Source organism: Trifolium pratense, linkage group LG7 (assembly GCF_020283565.1).
Source record: "Trifolium pratense cultivar HEN17-A07 linkage group LG7, ARS_RC_1.1, whole genome shotgun sequence".
Taxonomy (NCBI): domain Eukaryota; kingdom Viridiplantae; phylum Streptophyta; class Magnoliopsida; order Fabales; family Fabaceae; genus Trifolium; species Trifolium pratense.
Genome location: NC_060065.1, coordinates 14,926,028 through 14,938,675, shown reverse-complemented (window position 1 = coordinate 14,938,675; position 12,648 = coordinate 14,926,028).

Below are 12,648 nucleotides of genomic sequence, written 5' to 3'. Positions count from 1 at the left end.
GACCTGATATTCAATATGTTGTTAACACTCTCAGTCAATTCATGCAATCTCCATGCACCTCTCATTTCGATGCAGCCACAAAGGTCTTTCGATATCTTAAAGGGAGTGTTGGCAAAGGATTATTCCTTTTAGCATAGCTCCATTAGTTGTATATGCCGACTCTGATTGGGCTGGTTGCCCCACAACTCGTCGATCCACTACTGGCTATTTTACCATGTTGGGTTCTAATCCCATTTCATGGAAAACCAAGAAGCAACCAACAATTTCACGTTCTTCTACTGAAGCAAAATATCTTTCTCTTGCAACTTTATCTTCTGAGTTACGATGGTTAAAATATCTTCTCTCTGATCTCGGTATTGGTCATCATCACCCTATCACAGTTTATTGTGATAGTCAAACTGTTATTCACATTGCCGAAAATCCTTCTTCCATGAACGCACCAAACACATTGAAATTGATTGTCATTTCGTTCGTGAGAAAATTAAATCAGGTCTTATCAGTCCTTCATATCTCAGGTCATTTGACCAACTAGCTGACATTTTTACTAAACCTCTCAGAGGCGATGCTTATAAACGACTACTCGGCAAGTTGGGTGTTCTTGAGATTTCAATTCCACCTCCAACTTGAGGGGGGTGTTAAGGATATACTATTCAAATTAAGGAAAATATCAATATGCTAATGAATACCAAAGTTTCAGCAAATCAACTAGGCGTGTGAATTGTGTAAGCATGTGCTGGCAGTGCTCTGCTCAACATAAAATCAAAGCATATAACTTATAATAGGAAATTGTATATCAATTGTATTTAATAGTTTTTTCTATTATAGGCAAATTATAGACTAGAGTTTAATACACAGATTCTTGTATACTCATATATATATATATATATATATATATATATATATATATATATATATATATATATATATATATATATATATATTATGATCCGTTGACACCAGGTGTGAAACTTTATTTTGACACCAAATGTAATCCATCAATTTAAGTTAATCCAAAGGTCTTAAATCATTCACTTGCTAAACTCACATGATATCCTTTATGTGATTTGCTCCTTAATTAATTTGTTACCGAAAAATCCGATGACAATATCCCTTCCTTTGTTTTTTTCTTGAACAATACTCCCTCCGTCCCGAATTATAAGAGAAAATAATAAAATCACACTTATTAAGAAAAAGGAAAACATGAGAATTTGAAATATGTTTTTGTGGGTTTTCCTTGGAATAAGTTGATAGGTTTTAATAATTAATTTACCAATTAATTACATACAAGTCATGCTCTTATACAAATAGTGCGGAAGTTAGATAGAACAGAAGGAGTATGCATATAAAACAGGATCTACGACATGTTGATTTATGAAGAATTAGTATTAGGAATACCTGGATAGAAGAATCCATTAGATACTAACCGTCAGATGGAAGTAGAACAAACCGATCCTGAAACGTAAAGAGAGAGACGGACGACAAGTATCCGTTGGCTTGTGTGGTTCTTCCTCAACCGGTACCCTAATGCCTTGAGCTCTCTTCAGATGGGGAGAAGAGATTATTTGCTTATGTATGGTATATTGGGGACCATAGCCTATATATAGTGTGATGGCCAATTAGGGTTCCCATTATTCCGGAATTGGCCATCCTGACATCCACTCATATTTTCGTCCATATCCACTAATTAGTTCATTAATTAATATCTTAATAGAAATCCATTTAGCCTTTTAACTTTATCTGATCACTTATCAACTAAGGCTCTTATTATGATAAATAGCTAATATAATTAATTTAAATATAAATGCCCACATAACAATTATTGGAATATAATAATTAAATATAAAATATTCCAACAATCTCCCACTTGGGCAATATATATTGATAATTATATCATGGTTCTTTAGGCGCGCTTCTGAATGCTATTTATCTTTTAGATTTCAACTTTACAATCCGGTCCACCTTACACATTAATAATGGGATCACCGCGGCTCTTGTCACTGACGTATAACGTGACGGAACCCCGACGACCACCACATCAATGTGCTTGATGACATAGATCGATATGGATGAGTGGCATGGAAATTACATGCAATGTGATCTCTAAATCATGTCAATTTCCAACTAGTCCAACTGAAAACTTTAGTGAGATCAAACTGAAGTTTGCAAATTCAATATTTGCACAAAAGGTACAGAAACAGTTATAACAATAATAACCCTAAACTTTATTTCTGCAGAAAACTTTAACAAAGTGTCAAAACCAAAGTTAGAACATAAAGAAGGAGAGACTCCCACTAATCCAAGACATCCTTAGTGACAAAAATAATATGAAAGGCCTTAGGTGTCACGTCTTTGATTAGTGAGTCAGCTAGCATAAACTTTATCTCTATATGTTCTATCATTCAACAACAACTAATAAGTCAACAAATTTTATAAAATAGATGTTGAAACATTATCCGACCGATGTATGTCACAATATAACTTGAGTTATCTTTCAAAATCTTTTACTTTATGCAACCAAGTGACATAAATACTTACAGTCATTTCTTGAGTTAGATTGTCCATTATATATAGACATCTAAAAGGATCGGAGTTGAACATCCATATGATCTCCAAATTGTTAAATCTCCGATATGTGAGCACAAATTATTGTCCTCTATAACAATCCTTATGGTTGCCTCATTTCAACAATTCAAATTTTTGAATTGCTCAAGTATCTGCCAAATGATCTTATTATATACACTATTTCCGGATGCGTATAAGTAAGATCATACATAAGTTTCTCAATGCTAAAACATATAAGAAAATACTTTATTTTCTAAATTTCCAGATTTTCTTTTGGACAATGATTGAGACTAAACAATCTCCCTTTGTGATTAAGGCAATCCCTTAGTTTATTGACTTTCATGTCGAATTTACTTTCAACTTTATTGATACAACTCTTTTGTGATAACCGAATGATACATAAACAATATTAGTTTATAGAGAACAAAAATTACTCACCAAAATACCTAGTGCACCATTGATGTCAAGCCCTTAGAAAATCACATCAATTGCTAGTGGTATTTCGTGACAATGATCAAACATTGACAAAAAAAAAAAAATCCTTATAATCGTCACATGTTTACCATTATAAGTGTCAATGCAATCCACTAATTAAATACTTGTATGGATTTACACCAACACCACTTTATTCGACATGTCAATAAATTATTATAGAGACATGCAAAACTTTATTTGTAAATTAAAATATTCAAACAAGATACCAAGCGCACCATCAATCCCCAATCTTCGGATTGTAAGAATTAATTGCAAGCGGTACTCTCAATGCAATGATCAAACATTGGTGATAAGTTCTGTCAAACAATAGTCACCTTCGGGCATCCTATTATCCACATGGTAAATAACTTTATAATCACCACACATTTACCATCACAAGTATGCAGTTATCCGGTCAAGTTGTGCCTTGCTTCGGCCCGACGACAACTCACATGAATAATTTCACACTACATCTTTTGTAAGTTCAATTGAATCAAATCTACGCAACAGAGGTTACTTCGGCAACATGTTGTTTCAACCAACTCAATCGTCATTACTAGACAATTTAATAAATTAAAATGGGAAAGTTCTTTAATTTACAAGGCACTACCCACAAAATGTAGGTCATTTTTCTTTATGACGTCGCTTGATAATCATAAGATTAAATGACATCCCTTATGTGAGAATAAAATCTCACTATTAAACAAACATTAGCATGAAATAAATTTGAAAAGCATGGAAAAAAAATTATTGTAGAAACTTAATAACAATAACCTCAAACATCATAATCATGCTAAAGTCCAAATATTCAATTTTAAATCAAATAAGAATTGCATCTTTACGTAGCAAAATACTGTCATGCTAGAATTAGTTCACATATATACTCAATGATTCTTTAAATAAATAAATAAAATTCTATAATTGTAATTTTTTCTTAAACAAAAGGAAACAAAAAAAACTTCATAACTATATTTAAACAAATAATTATAGAATCTTATTTTCAAAAAGTTTAAAGAATCGAAACCTTTAATTTTGTACATACCAGATTGGATCATAATATTTTGAGAATCACCGATAAGTGCTATATAAAGGTAAATAATCTGCCATAAAATTTATAATGACCAAATAACCAAATATATATATAATAATTCTTTGTTTACCTTATTTCTCAAAATAAACTTTGTGTACAAGAATTCATGTGAGTCAATAGTAATTTCAAATATAAAATAAACTGCATATCAATATTTGAAACTTAGGTCAAATTCAAATAAGTTTAATTTTCAAATCACCAAATTAACTCAAATTTAAAATCTTATTTGCTATAACAATGGCTAGATAGTATAACAATATAACAAATTTCATAAATAAGTCAACCAAAAAAAATTGATTTGAAAATTGAAGGTCACAAAATTTTGATCAAATTCAAATCCTTATTTTTAGTAACAGACTGTTTGTTATGTATAACAAATACCGGAGAGTTATAACAATACAACAAACACTGAGAGTGCCAAACCGAAAGATTTGAAAAAGAAAAAAAATGAATCACTAAAATCAAATCTAGATCCTTATTATTATTATTATTTTTATTAATTTTTTTTTTTTTTTTTTTATAAAATAAACTTTACCTGAGTCAAGCTAAAACATTTGATTTGGAAATTAGAAAACTTAATCCAAATTCATAAAAGACTATATTTTCCAAACAGTCCTGTAATTGATCTTAATCATTACCAAGAAATTAAAATCACCGAACACTCAAATTGAATGAATGAAAAATTACTATTATAAAACTCTTTGCAAGTCAAATATATCTATACCAAAGGATCAAATCTTTTATATTTGACAAAAAACTGGATATTGCAGATACATATAGTCCGCAAATATACAAATCACATCTTAAACAAAACTTTATCGTCTAGACTCATACCAAAACATTAAATTCTTGATACTTTATTCATATTACAAACCAAAGAAAGGGCCGAACAAAATAAGAAATCACATGGCAGTAAAATCGTTTGAACAAAACATGCATGCGAAACCGGTGCCCAATATACAATACTATTAATGATGGTAATTGAATAAAGCAATCAAAATTCAAATTCCTTTCACCGAAAACAAACAGAATATTTGATTTAAATCTTCCAAAGTTCGTATCGGTTGACGGTTCATATATAATTGGGGAAGAACATAAAACCCCTTTTAAAAGTAAAATCCAGATAATTAAAAATTAAAATTCCAATAAATCAAACATGAAGACCCGCTCTGATACCAATTGATAGGTTTTAATAATTAATTTACCAATTAATTACATACAAGTCATGCTCTTATACAAATAGTGCGGAAGTTAGATAGAACAGAAGTAGCATGCATATAAAACAGGATCTACAACATGTTGATTTATGAAGAATTAGTATTAGGAATACCTGGATAGAAGAATCCATTAGATACTAACCGTCAGATGGAAGTAGAACAAACCGATCCTGAAACGTAAAGAGAGAGACGGACGACAAGTATCCGTTGGCTTGTGTGGTTCTTCCTCAACTGGTACCCTAATGCCTTGAGCTCTCTTTAGATGGGGAGAAGAGATTATTTGTTTATGTATGGTATATTAGGGACCATAGCCTATATATATAGTGTGATGGCCAATTAGGGTTCCATTATTCCGGAATTGGTCATCCTGACATCCACTCATATTTTCGTCCATATCCACTAATTAGTTCATTAATTAATATCTTAATAGAAATTCATTTAGCCTTTTAACTTTATCTGATCACTTATCAACTAAGGCTCTTATTATGATAAATAGCTAATATAATTAATTTAAATATAAATGCCCACATAACAATTATTGGAATATAATAATTAAATATAAAATATTCCAACATAAGTTGCATATGAAAATGTAAAAATAATTTTTATTAGTTGTTGTTTATTGAGAAAAGGGTAGAGAGAGAAAATTTAATGCAATTTGCATTTAATTTTATGAGAATAACATAAAAACATTCTTGAAAATGATTTTCTCCCTTATAATTTGGGAAAAAAAAAGACTTTTTTCCCTTATAATTTAGGACGGAGGGAGTATCTCTTAACGATGCTTATGAATCTCTTGTTTTGATCATCATCACAAATCACAGCTACTCCTCCGTCCTAAATTATAAGGGAAAAAAACTCATTTTTTTGTAGTATATGTTAGGGAATACGGATTTAACAATCACACCGTAAAGTCCTCGTCTAGTCATCATTGATGTTTTTTTGTGATAGTATGCTATGCTATGCACTCCCAGAACAGCAACCAATTCACTTTCTGGTTCAGGTTTAATAAACCAGACACCATTATATCAAAAAATTACTTCACACTTGTAATAACGTACGTTCAGAACCTTCAAAACATTTTTTCACTAAAACAATGTCTTCTCCAGTTTGGTTTTTAAAAAACGTTTTTTCACTAAAACAAAATTATAGAGTTTTGTCTTGGTTGAATCCTGTGAAGCATAGACTCAGATTAGGCGTGTCTCGGTGTCAAACACACGTTGGTGTCCGACACCGATGCATATGATTACATTGAGTTATGCCATTTTCTCAAATTATTATCGGTATTGATGTGTCTAGTGTCTCTGCTTCATATTGAATCTCATTTTTAGGTTTGTTTGTCCTGTTCCATGGGCATTTTTAAAATGAAATATGGAACATTTTTTATCCAACAAGTCTCTCATTTTAAAGATATAATAACATAGAATTTTTTTATCTAATAAGTTTCTTACTTTTCAAGAAAATCTAGCTGATCCTTTATTATTGTAGTGTGATTTGATGAAGGATTCAATCTACATTTTTTAAGTAATCTTTGCATTAACAGAAATACTGGAATAGACATGTTTGTATACGAGTAATAAAAAGTTGTGTCCCGTCAATAAAACAATTAGGTTATACAATGAGAATTGAGAAACAAATGCTAATGACATAACTGATAGATGATAATATTTGAGGATTCCTTTGTTGGCATCTCTAGGGGCCGTTGCATAGAAATTTGAAACGCCATGTATCTGGATCAAGCCTCGCTCGCCCAGAAAAGTCTAATTTTCCTTTTGAACTCAGCCTACATTTTTGAGTTAACCTTCATACAATCATACCAACATTGGTGATAAAAAATTGAATTGTATTGATTACACTACTAGTACTTGATGTAGTGGAAGTATCTATATTATGGAATCATTAGTTTGTGATTTTGATCTCATTAATGTTTGAAAGGATTTATTTATGCAATTGCTTGTAGTCTGTTACCCTGGATATATGTAGCTCGTCTGATATTAGAAACTGTTCTTTCATCTTCATTAGCAAATTTTTCTTTTCCTTTTTGCAGTTCTGAATGTTACATTCTTCAACCTATAATCCGACATAAGATATGGAGCACAAGACCATTTATGATTCTCCGTTTGAATAATTTTCAAAACTACTGCTTATAATCACGACTTAACTTATAAAGGAAAATAAATGTTGATGAAATTGGTTGTGTTTCAAATTGATCAGTTCTTGCTTTTGGCAAATGGAGTTTAGACTGACATTCACACATGACCTAACAGACACCAGATGGATGTGGATCCCCCTATCTATATCTATATAAGAACATAAAAATGAAATAGTTCCCAACATAAATTCAGAATGACACGGTAATATGTAGACTCTCCTTTAGTTCTTCTAGCAAAAAACTACAAACGAATCTAGTAGCACACAGCAAACTGTTCAAAATAAAATAAAAAATTTAAGAATATAACACTTGAAACAACCTGGTTGTTTCATCATTATTAGAAGCCGTTACATTAAAAAAAATAAAACGAAAAAATTACCTTTTCTTTTTTACTCAAAAAAACAATAATCTACCTAAAACACCAGTACTCCTGTAAGAATCAATACAAATTTGTATGTTTATTTTATTAGTGTGCTCTAAGTATAGAAGAAAAAACCCTCTGCATTTCCGCCCTAGGATCCCCAGCAAGTCCTGAAATTGTACGCCATGCAATATGTTCATCGGGTCTAACTAAAATAGCGCCTCTGTTTGTCATGTTACACATATCCCACCAATTTGCAGTTGTTGAACAAACTTCATCAACGTCTGCATAATTCTTCCAGGGTGATAATGCTTCTTTACTTCCTTTATCAAGTCCTACACCAGAATCAGTAGACCAAAAAACACACACTTTGAGACAAACTTGTCGTTCCTCAGCCACCTTGAATGCTTCACGAGCTAAATGATAAGATTCCTTTACAGGTGCTATGATGAGAACGAACTCAACTTTATCTCCAGACACAAGATCATGCGTAGAAACCATCTCCTGCAAAACATTACTTACACTATATTAACAAAAGAAGAAAGTTGATGATTAAAACCAATGAAAACGAGCTAGCTAATCATTTAGTTAAAATTTATAAATTAATGGTGCTACAAACCTTGCTTAATCGGTTTACTCTCACAAACATATGTGGCAGTCTACATCCTGGTTGTGCTGAAGGGATATAGTCCCTCCGACGACCTGTGGGTACTTGTGGGGAACTCTCAACATCACTACTCTCTGGCATAATTGCACCTTGTAGGTATCTAAGTACAACAGCTTTTAGTTAGACATGTGCCCCCAAAATGCTCATCCATCTTATGATCCATCCATCAAAATGCTAAACATAATCGCAAATGATTACAGATGATGATAATTATCGATTTGGCCCAATTTACTACTGTACAAAATGTAAAACTACAGTAACAGCCATGCCTAAAACCAAAGAATGGTGATAAATAGCTCATACAAAATGTAGAAAATGTCATATTTAGACAGTGATACCTAAAACCAAGATCTTCAGCAGGGAACTGAAGTTGAAGACTTTTCCCTTCTTCAAATATATGTCTTAGCTTAGCCAACCTTGAGGATCCAAGGGGGTTGCTTTCATTTAGAACAGATTCAGAGAGTTGTGCACGGCCTATAGCAAAAATTCCATCCAAAGCTAGCCTCTGCAATCCAGATGGCAAGATGGAACCAACCCCATTAATAATAACTTTATGAACTGCAACCAAATGAGCAAAAATCAGTTAAGTTTCAGTTATTTAGCAAGGAAGGAGTTGAACAGCGCAACATTTGCAAGATTATTTGATTGATTATGAAATAAAAGAAAATCATTACATGAAATAATTGTGTACCTGTGTTTGCAACAGTTGGATTGAGACCGAGTGTAGCAGGAACAGACATGGCAGCTCTATAGTTTTCCAGACTTAACCTTGTATTAAATACAGAGATCTGACAACAATTGACAGAAATAAATGGCGATGGGTTTGTCTAATTTGAATATAAATAAACATTAAAAAAATGTCACAGAAGATAAAAGCATTACTGGTCTACGTTCCATGTCGTAGGTATTTAGCATTGAAGTTGGGGCAATACCCTTTATCACAGAAGCAACTTTCCAGGCAAGATTGTGTGCATCCTGAATTCCAGTATTCATTCCTGCAACATTACACCAATTTTTTATGTAAAAAATACTTAAATGAACAGCATTGCATTAACAAAAAATTGTGGGTTCAAATCCTATATTTTCCTCACTGTCCCTGACCTGGAACTGTATGTACAAACAAAAAACTGAAAAAAAGGAGTGGATTACTCTTGACTTTTGGGGGTAAAAAAAGCTGCACTAATACAAGTGCTCTTTCAATTTGGTCATTTTAAAAATGATTTAGGAAATTACAGTGCCAGAGATTTTGAAAACGGATATTATAAAGCACCCAAATTATTCTCAAGAAAACCAAAGTTGATGCACCAAACCATAAACAAAAACCTCCATCTAACACTAACATTTACTTGTGACACTGGATTTTTCCAGCCATGTTAAACATCTAAGTTAATTGATTATTTGATTTCCTTTCCCCTATTGGATTCTGTGTGGCTGGACTCTGGAGGTGTTAGGAAAGGATGAGAAGGATGGGAAGGATCAGTTGTTCATTTCTAAATTTAAAGAAATATCATCAACCACTGATGAAAACTTTTAGCTACTCTACCTTTACCTTTAAGGTCCTTAATCAAATGTACTGTTAAAAAATATGTGTGAATGCTGTAATAATTTTATTCCTCAGCTCAAGGCTGGTATTTATAATAAAAGTCTTAAAATTGAGTATTGGGCCTAACTCATTCTTACAAAACCGGCTTGTAAGGTGAGGATTGTCTCTAGTATATAAACACTTAGTCAGGCCATCTCTCAACCGATGTGGGACTCTTAACACACCCCCTCACGCCCAGGACTATTGGGCTTGGTGCGTGGATATAAACGGTAAGTGGCCCGATAGCGGAAACCTGATAACAGGTGGCCCAAAGGATCGTGGAGAGACTCTGATACCATCTTAAAATTGAGTATTGGGCCTAACTCATCCTTACAAAACCGGCATGTAAGGTGAGGATTGTCTCTGGTATATAAACACTTAGTCAGGCCATCTCTCAACCGATGTGGGACTCTTAACAAAAAGTACAACTGGCTATCTCCTTGATTTAGGAGAAATAAAAGGAAATAATGATAAGTTTAGAATCTTCTAGAAATAACAAATTATGAAACTAAATATATTCCAACACCCCCCCTCAAGTTGGTGCATAGATATCTGTCATGCCCAACTTGCCTATCAAATGCTCAAAGGTGGGTCTTGCCAAACTTTTGGTTAAGATATCTGCAGTTTGTTGACTTGAAGTTACAAAAGGTAAACATGTGATTTCAGCATCTAACTTCTCTTTTATGAAATGTCGATCAATCTCAATATGCTTGGTTCTATCATGTTGAACCGGGTTATGAGCTATGCTAATAGCAGCTTTACTGTCAGAGTACAACTTCAACGGAAGCTCAATTTTCATCTTAAGTTCTTCTAAGACTCTATGGATCCATAATCCTTCACATATACCTTGAGTCATAGCTCTAAACTCAGCTTCTGCACTACTTCTTGCTACAACTCTTTGTTTCTTGCTCCTCCATGTCACAAGATTACCCCAAACATAGGCACAATATCTAGAGGTTGATCTTCTATCAGTAATCGAACCTGCCCAATCAGCATCGGTGAAGATAGACACATTTCTTTCATTAGTCTTCCTGAAAAATAATCCTTTTCCGGGAGTTGCCTTTAAATATCTCAATATCCTATAGACTGCCTCAAGATGTTCCTCAAAAGGAGAATGCATAAACTGGCTTACTACACTAACTGAGAAAGCAATGTCTGGTCTGGTGTGTGACAGATAAATCAATTTCCCAACCAATCTCTGGTTTCTTCCGGTATCAACAGGAACATTACCTTTTTCCCAAAGTTTTGCATTAGGATCCATGGGGGTACCTGCCGGTCGACATCCACTCATTCCCGTTTCTTTCAATAAATCTATGATGTATTTCTGCTGGGAAACAACAATACCATCTTTTGATCGAGCAACCTCCATACCAAGAAAATATCTCATGGATCCCAAGTCCTTGATTTCAAAGTCTGCTGCTAATTTCTCTTTTACTCTTCCCATTTCAACTGTATCATTTCCAGTAAGAACAATATCATCGACATAAACAATCAGGACAGCTACTTTCCCATCTTGGGAGAACTTTGTGAACAAGGTGTGGTCAGCCTGCCCTTGAACGTACCCTTGTTTCATCATGGACTGAGTGAATTTTTCAAACCAAGCTCTAGGAGATTGCTTTAATCCGTACAAAGACTTATTTAGTTTGCATACATTTGATCCAAACCTGTCTTCAAAACCAGGAGGAATGTCCATATATACTTCTTCTTCAAAATCACCATTGAGAAAGGCATTCTTAACATCTAACTGATGTAGGGGCCAATCCAGGTTAGCTACAACAGATAAGAGAATTCTAACAGTATTCAATTTAGCAACAGGAGCAAATGTCTCTGAGTAGTCTATACCATAGGTCTGAGTAAACCCCTTAGCTACCAATCGAGCCTTATACCTTTCAATTGACCCATCTGAATTATACTTCACAGTAAACACCCATTTGCATCCAACCGTCTTCTTCCCATCCGGTAGTGTCATAACACTCCAAGTTTTGTTCTTTTCAAGGGTTTTCATCTCCTCAAGTCCAGCTTCCCTCCACTTTGAAACTTCTAGAGCAACCTGTACATTTTTTGGAATTTCTACACTAGACAATTTTGAGGTGAAAGCAGAAAATGATGAAGACAATTTTGAATATGATATGAAATTAGACAAGGGATGTTTAGTGCAAGATCTAACAGGTTTTCTAACAGCAACTGGATCATCTATATCGGGATACAAGATACGACTCTCAGAAACAGAGATAGACTTACCTTTTCGGTTTTTAGGAGGCTGATCATTCCCCGGTTCAGATTCATGACACTGTTGAGATGTGGACTCATCACTTTCTTTGTGATTCTTTCTCACAAAAACCTTTCCTTTCCAAATGTTGTTTTCTGCTTCAAACCTATTCTCTTTAGATAACTCACTACTTTGTGGCATTTCAATTAGATCATCATTATTACTTTGAAAATTCTCATGGTTTTCTTCATGAGAAAATGTAGGCTCAGATTCACCAAGTTCCTTACTCATAACAGGAGTAGGCTCAGATAAAGAATCATGGCCATTTTCTGTT